Raw genomic sequence first — 8,572 nt, 5'->3', positions numbered from 1 at the left:
AGGCCTCCTCAGTTCAGGACCTCATTCGGAGCTATAGCCTATGCGCAATCCGCGATCCTTTAATGTGATTAGTCACCGCGCGTTCCACTGCGCATGCTCGGATTGTCTTGCGCGGCAGCGTCAGATGGGGCCACATGTCACACAGTAGCACGCATGCTGCAGCGTCGGGATCAATTACTGAGGGTAGCGGACCACGGTGACAGATCGTGTTACGTTCTACAGTGACATCACGCGCGGTACGGGCGCGTCGTTTGAGATGGTGCTTACATTGCCTTTTTAGTTACAGAAAGTACGGAATATGCCTACGGTAGGCGACAGAAGCATATTCTCACTTCAATAATGGCAATCGTTGCAGTTAGCAAGATTTTACCCACTTTCGCTGTCTTCATTTTCTAATTGTTCACTACACGACTTTTGTTGATGTGATTAACAGACTCCTTCCATTGATAGTTACATAAAATAAATATGATTTGCCGTGGGCAATATGCCTCAATCTCTTGAATCGCATTCCGTGTATTATGTACCGAAAATCTAACCCAGGACTTGGGAAGAATAATCTGCCTTTATCAGGCAGCGCTAGAGGACATGTTACAGTCTTTTAAATTCTCTCAAGGGTGTTTAGGGTATATAGCCACAGCTTGACGCTTTCTATCAGATTTCGCGGGAAGTGCATCACACTTGAAGTGTGTAATCTAATGTTCATCGGTATTCTAATGTTTCGTGTGTACTTCCTAACTAAAGCAGGAAATCGAAAACAAAAACCAATCTTTCCCGGCGGTGTGCAGTTCGAGAGTATACATTTGGACGGATTCAATTCAGGACGAGCTCGGACGACAATAGGCCGCCAAGCACTTCCACTCTCGGAATTCAAAGCTCGAAAAATGAATGCGCCGGGAACGTTTACAATGCGCGATTCATCCGAGCTTGTGTATACATGTATAAAACTGCGGTCGCACCGCTCAGCGCACGTTCGCGAATACCTGTCCGCCTCCCTTTGTGTATACGCCGAAGCGTGGGGCGATCAAGGTATAGGCTTGGTACATATACTCCCAGTCGCCACCGTTCCCGATGAGACCCCCGAGTCGTTGTACGTCGGCGCAATGTGCTTTGGTGATACGTAATCCTCGAAATTAAACGAGTTCGCAATCCAGCCGTGGGTCGGCGCCATATGGCGTCGTCGACCGTCGACCGCCCAGTTGCCGGAGCGTATATGCAGTTTGCTTCTTCCGAGTGGCTGGACGCCCGGTCGAACCCTGGCAAGCTTCACAGAGCAGTGACTCAGAATGTGTATACTACAGCGATTAATCGAAATGAGCCCCCCTCCCCCCCCCCCCCCCCCTTTTTTTTTTTTTTTTTTGTAAACAGTGTTAAACTACAATACGATCATGATGAACGTCAGTGCTCTATTTAGTTTCTGACATCGGAGGGAAAAACTTGAAAGCAGCATTTCCAGGGATAGTGGCTTGGAGGATTGACGCGGAGTAATATAGCGCTAATTCGCCTCTCGTCAACCGCGGCTGGTCAACGTAAAGAAACGTGAGAAAGCGCTCAGAAGCTTAGCATTCGGTCAGTATACATGCAGAGTTTCTTCGTCGTCACTTTTGTTAGCAGTGGGATATCCTTTAGATGGGACTATTCGACGTATTTTGTGAATCGTTTAGAGGTGAACACCGGAGCTATCTCAAAGTCTTAGAAACGCCCGTTTTATTGCACTCTTTTGTTGGCAGAATTAGAAAATATGGTTAGGGTGAAAGGCAAAAACAGTTCCGGTAACTTCTGTTCTGTACCGAGCAATCGCATGAGCAGCTAAGCCAAATCTAAGCCAAATCTTATCTGTGGTGCATTCCAGAATGCATGAGCCTGCTCATGTATAAAGTAGAAAAGAGGATAGCGGCCACTATAATCAGCTCCTCCGTATCAATAAATTCTTTAGTACTAGTTAATCACCGGCGGCCTGATACCGTATTCTCATTTGATGACACCATTCCAGGGAATGCTAAGAATTTGTCTGCCAATGTATTAAATGACCTTATATAGATGTACCTAGGCAATTTTCTCAACTATATTGCCATTTTTACGGATACCTCGCAGCAGAATGAAAAAGCAGCTATTGCCATACTCCCGTGCTCTTGACTGGAGTTATTCATTTTGGATCTCTGACTATACGCCTATTTTTTTTTTTAGCTGAGTTTCTGGCCGTTGAGTTGGCCCTAATAAAAATTCCTAATACTTCTAAGGTAATTTTACTTTCTGACAGTCTTTTCGTCTTGACAGCGCTCGAAAATTCGATGATAATCTGCTCTGCCGTTCCCTTTATGTTTTTTATTCCACCTCATATTGTAGAAGTACGCTTTTACTGGGTCCATGGCCACTGTAGTATTAAATCTAATAAGAGGGCTGATTTTTTAGAAAATTAAGTACGCCCTTTGGGGCCCTATTTTCCCGTACATCCCAAATACTGCCTACTTAACTATAGCACGCTCTCAACGCCACCTGAGCCGTGAGCCTCTCCTTGCTACAGCGGATAATCGACATCTGAAATGGCCGGTGTGCGGATGTGTACTTCAAGGCAAAGTGAGGTATCCATGACTCTCGTGTGCTGCAGAATACCGCAATTAAATCGTTATGTCGTTCGCGTTTACCTCTTACTAACCTTTGTGAGTTTTGTAGCGAAACTGAGTCCGTATAGACCATTTTTTTCTCTTCCAGCGGTTCGCTTCTACTCTATCCGTACAATTTACTTAGAGACCCCCCTTGCCAGGTAAGAGCTTCCTCTCATTCTTCCCATTGTCCTCTCCTTCGGGGCAAGCGTCAAGTAATATGCCTTGAAACCAGTGCGCTTCTGTTCACGATTATATAAACTTACCAGGTAGATTCCACTGCTAAAATGAGAATTCATTGCTTTTTCTTTTCCTTTTGATTTTTTTGCTTGAATTCTAGTCTAACACTCATAATTATCTGAATGCTTCACTGCTTGTCTACATATCTTTAGTATCTGCAATACACCCTGGCCAATTCCGCTGTGGATGTGGGCCAAATTATGACTGAGAACATCATCATAATCATCGCCAGCTCTTCGATGCCTGCAGGGTCTTCCATTCTCGTGGCCTTGGACGAGAGGAGAAGAAAACGTCAGAACCTTGCCGCGTGCTGAGAAGACTGTTCGTGCAAGCGCGAGCAGCCGCCATTGCTTTTGGTCCGACGCCTTAGTTTCCTAAATAGCAGGTCAGCCTAAAGCCCTTGGAAAGGATCTCCTGCTCAGCTGGAGGGGAAACTCTTCGACCATGCACCGTCGGCAGAATTCCAAGAGCGGCCGGCTTGACTATTTCTACAACACGCTGTACCGCACCGTGATCGAGCACCAGGACCCCGTGACCGGTCTGATACCGGGCCAAAAGTTTAGCGGCCACCATGCCTGGGTCCGCGACAATGTGTACTGCGTACTCGCGATGTGGGCCCTTTCCCTGGCATACAAGAAGAACGCCGATGTCGACGAGGACAAAGCCACGGCCTACGAGCTCGAGCACCGCTCCGTGAAGCTCATGCGGGGGCTCCTCGTGTCCATGATGAACCAGAAGGACAAGCTCGAGCGGTTCAAGGAAACGCAGAGCGCAACCGACTGCCTGCACGCCAAGTTCGACGCGGCCACTGGCGAGGCGTGCGTGGGCGACCAGGACTGGGGCCACCTGCAGATCGACGCAACGTCACTGTACTTGCTTGTCCTTGCCCAGCTTACTGCATCGGGAGTGCAGGTTATCTTCAACTTGGACGAAGTTGCCTTCATACAGAATTTGGTGTTCTACATCGAGAACGCGTACTGTATCCCGGATTTCGGCATGTGGGAACGCGGCGACAAAACCAACCAGGGAATTCGCGAGCTCAACGCAAGCTCTGTGGGTGCAGCCAAGGCAGCGCTGGAAGCCATGAGTGAATTGGACCTGTTCGGGTGCCGGGGTGGGCCAGCCTCTGTCATCCACGTTCTGTCAGACGAGACGCAGAAGTGCGACGCAGTGCTTCGCTCCATGCTGCCCAGGGAGTCAAATTCCAAGGAGGTGGACGCGGCTCTCCTGTCGGTGGTAGGATTTCCTGCGTTCGCCGTCGATGAACCCAGTATCATTTCCCAGACTCGCACGGCTATAGTGCAGAAGCTGCAAGGAAAATACGGCTGTAAGCGATTTCTTCGCGACGGATACAAGACCGCTCGTGAGGACTCGAGAAGACTACACTACGAACCATGGGAGCTGCAAGTGTTCGAAGGTATTGAATGCGAATGGCCCCTCTTCTTCTGTTACCTTGTCATCGACGCCTGCTTCCGCGAAGATAGGAACGAGGTGGACAAGTACTCTGAACTTCTTGACCGATTACTGATCAAAACTGACGATGACCTTAAGCTAGTGCCCGAAATGTATACTGTTCCCGCAGATGCTGCGAACCGGGAATGCGAACATCCCCACACTCAGGTACGGGTGCCTATCGGAGAGATCCCTTTCATGTGGGCTCAGTCGCTGTATATACTGGGTAAACTTCTCGAGGAAGAATTCTTGGCTCCTGGCGAACTGGACCCGCTTAACAGGCGTTTGAGATCCTTGCCGAGACCCGAATTGATAGTCCAAGTGGTCCTGTTGGCTGAGGATGAGAAAGTGAAAGAAAAAATATCCATAATCCACCCGGAAATTCAGACGGTGGCAGAAGTTTACCCCTTCGAAGTTCATCCAGCCCACATGCTTGGCGAGCTGTACTCACACCTTGGAAAGCACAACAAGATGGCGCTATCCGGGCGCCTGTCTAAGGACGTCGGACTGGTTGCTACCAGCAAGATATACCAGGTGAAGAACAGGACATGCGTCTTCACGCCGCAGAACCTTGACAGCCAAGAGTTTCACTTGTTGAATGATGTAGACCTCTTCGCTAGCACGCTTCGATCAGACGTAGCCATGATTCGTGCCCACTGGAACGTGCCCGGACGGCCCACTATGGTCGTGACCATTAGCTCGAGGCATCTGATTCATGACAAAGTTCCCAACAGTCTCCGCAAGACTTTGAAGAAGCTCGTCAGTGGCTACGTGCATGGCACGCGTGTCTCCCTGAAACGCATTGAAGAGTTCATCAGAACGTCGTCCGTGGCTAGCCTAGATTTCCTCAGAAATTATGAGTTTGGCGAGCCCGATAATCTGCCTGCCATTGTGCAAGACTACCTTGACAGCGAGATGGCTGCGTGCCCTCCTAGCCGCAGCCCGGGGAGTATATCACTGGTACCGCAGAGGAGCTCATCGCAGCCGCGTGTCAGCATTGCGGGTTCCCCTGTAACTCTCGGTCGAGTTAAATCGGTTGCCTCGGGTCTCATCCGTCGGTCTCGATCACTTACAGGACAGGAGAGTCCTGACGACCCATTCACAACGCTCGTCAGTCCCGGAACATCAGCACAGGCCTCCCTGATGCCTTCCCGGCTGGTCTCGCGCAGGTCTTCTTACGAAGAGGATCAGCTTGTGCCATTCCGGTTTGTCTCCGAGTTCCAATTTGACCAAGTCACAGATTTGGAGCTGCTCACGACCCTACGCGAGACGGAATCGATGGAGGAGCAGGGCGACATACTGCAGTACTTATCCATCCACAAGGGCTTCAACTGGGACACCGGTTTGGGGCGTCCTCAAACAGTGGTCACCGTGTGGAACCTTTTCCACGATTTTTATGACCGCGCTTGCCAAGAGCATAAATGGGGTCTCGTGCGCCACTTTGCTGGGTCTCTCGGCAAGAGAGTCGAGGATCTTGCCAAATCTGTGACTGACCTGCTTGTGCGGCAGAAGCAGGTCACGGTGGGCATGCCTCCACACAACGAGCAAGTCATCACGCGCCCGCTTTCCAACAAGGAACTCCGTAACATCATAAGCGAAGTGCACAGGGGAGACCAAAGCATGGCCATGCTTACGCAGGAGCTGCTGGCCTACTTGGCCGTTTTCATCCAAACGGACTCGCACCTATTCGAGGGGATGCTTCGCCTGCGTGTCGGGCTCATCATACATGTGATGGCATCGGAACTGGCACGCACTGCTCGAATTAAGGACCAAGACACTGCCGAACTGCTGCTCAGCCTGAGCCCGTACGAGATGCAGTCGCTACTGCTAACCATTCTGAGCGGTCGTGAACTCATCGGCCTGCAGACTATCTCGGCGGCGGAATCCATGCACACCAGCTTCGTTTCATACAAGCGTAGCTTGGCGCGAACGTTTGTGCACGACGCAGAGACGAGCGAAGGCTTATTGGTGGCCCCAGCAGATAACCAGCATGGGCTGTGGCAGCGAAGGAGGCGCCTGGACGGCGCCCTCAATCGCGTGCCCGTGGGCTTTTACTCGTGCGTCTGGTTCGTCCTCGAGCGCTGTCCGGGAGTCTGGATTCGCGGCCAATGCCTGCCATGGGGCCTCACCAGGGAAATGACAGCCGGGGAATTCAAGTTCGCGCTCAAAGTCGAGGAGATGCTGAACAGGATCCCCGAGCCCGAGTACCGGCAGCTCCTGGTGGAGACGCTTATGGTCCTCAGCATGGCCGTGGATTCGGGAACCATGAAAAAGTTCCAGGAGCCGGTGGACGTCGAGCGCATTGTGCAACGTGCCCACAACCTCTTCCTCGAAGACCAGCGCCTGTGTGAGGGTGACTCGACGCTCTGCTGCTGCGTGTCGCCGCCAATCATCCCTTGTGAGGCGAAGGTGGGGATCTGCGAGCGCTTCTACGACTCAGCACCCAGTGGTGCCTTTGGCACAATGACCTACCTGGTGCGCGCTTTGGCGTACAGCTTCCACCAGCTGACCAATGTACTGGCGGATTGTCCCGTGTCTTGATTACGGGCTATATTTTTAGGGAAAGTTTATCTGCATCATTACCTACGAGTGTTTCGACAGTTTCATAGTTTAGGCATACACGTGGAACAGAACTGAAGTCGACGCACAACCACGAGTGAAATTAGGAACCCGCTTTGCAAAACGATATCTGATAGCAAGCTTTGTCTGTACGATATAGCTTCGATAAACCATGCGAGGAAGCGGGAACCAACTCTTTACTATATGCAACGCTGACCAAATCTAACCATACATACATGCTAAGAGTGCTATGTTAGACGCAGTTATTGCGGCGCGTTTCCAACGTGGAAGCATGCTTGTCACCCGTTTGGCTGGACTATATTGCTGTGAATCGACATTACCTTGAGATGGTGCTTGATGGTATTTTTTTTAATCTGCACCGCTCTACGCATTGAATATGTGCGTTATCCCGTAGCGAAAGTGAAATTTTTTAGCGCTTTTGTGTGTACGCTATAAATACCAGTGTATAAACCCCCAGCGATTGTGGTGTTCTGGCAATGCCAAGTGAGCTTAGAAGCAAAGGGATGTGCTCACAATAGCTGCAGACGGGACATCCAACAAGTCGTCGATGTAAGTTGCTGCCCACCGATGCACGTTGACTGTACATATGATTTGACAATGCATAAGTGCGATGAATCACATGGGTCTTACCTTGATGGAATGTATACTGAGGTGTTTTAATGCGTACAGCATACGTCTGCAATTTCAATGGTCTATTACCTCCACATAGGGAAAGTGATTCCAACAAAGAGCACAGTATATGGCGCGGTAGACTGACTTGGCGAATAAATATCGTATAGGCGGCATGCGGTCTTCTCGCAATATATTATGCTTTAATTAAGACTGAGAATGTTGAAATACAAGACTCTTTATGCTCCCTAAATGCACGGCCAGTTGCTCTATTACCAGTGGCGGAAACAGGGATTACAGTAGCGTAAAGTAATCAGGTCATCTTGATTGACCGGCAGTGTGCACAGGTTTTCCTGGCGACCAGCTCTGAGTTTAAGGCGATGAATGTTGCCCTTGTGACACGGGTGAGATGAATCTTATAACATGAGTAAAATGGCATCAAATTGAGTGCACCAGAATTAAAGCGACCATGGGGTCCCTGTATACGAACAGCATCGCAATATAATGATGTCCTCAGTCAAAATGGCACATACCCACGGCGGGGGATTGGCCAGGTTACATTGCAGATACTAAATATATACGGTCAATGAGTGGAGTATTTAGATAAATATATATAGGTGTTTAACTAGAATTTGGAAAAAAAAAATAAAAAGCAATGAAGTCTCATCTAGCATAGGAATCTGTCTGATGAAGTTATGTAATCATGAACAGAATTGCACACTGCTTTCAAGGCATATCTCATGACGCTTGCCCCGAAGGAGAGGAGAACTGGAATGGTTAGAGGAACTGTTCTAATCTAGAAAGGGGAGTCACTAAGTAAATTTTACGGAGAGATGCGAACCGCCGGCAGAAGAGGAAAAAAAAAAATGTACTATGGATTCAGTTTCTCCGCAAGACTCACAGAGGTTAGTAACGGATAGACCCGAACGACAGATACAGATTTAGTTGCGGTATTCTGTAGCGCAAGAGAGTCATAGACACCTCACACTGCCTTAAACTACACATGCGCCAACGCCAAGGCCATTTCAGGTGTTGGTAATCCGCTGCTGAAAGGAAAGGACCGTGACTGAGGTAATGGAGACGTTGGAAAT

The 8,572-nt window shown here is 49.5% G+C and overlaps 1 pseudogene; it reads left to right on the top strand.

The window, feature by feature from the left end:
• The first annotated feature begins 3,284 nt into the window (after positions 1-3,284).
• On the top strand, positions 3,285-6,833 carry LOC146178154 (putative phosphorylase b kinase regulatory subunit alpha pseudogene; annotated as a pseudogene).
• Positions 6,834-8,572: the final 1,739 nt, after the last annotated feature.

Source organism: Amblyomma maculatum, chromosome 9 (genome assembly GCF_055883805.1).
Source record: "Amblyomma maculatum isolate TAMU_Amacu chromosome 9, ASM5588380v1, whole genome shotgun sequence".
NCBI lineage: Eukaryota > Metazoa > Arthropoda > Arachnida > Ixodida > Ixodidae > Amblyomma > Amblyomma maculatum.
This window is presented reverse-complemented; position numbering and strand designations above follow the sequence as displayed.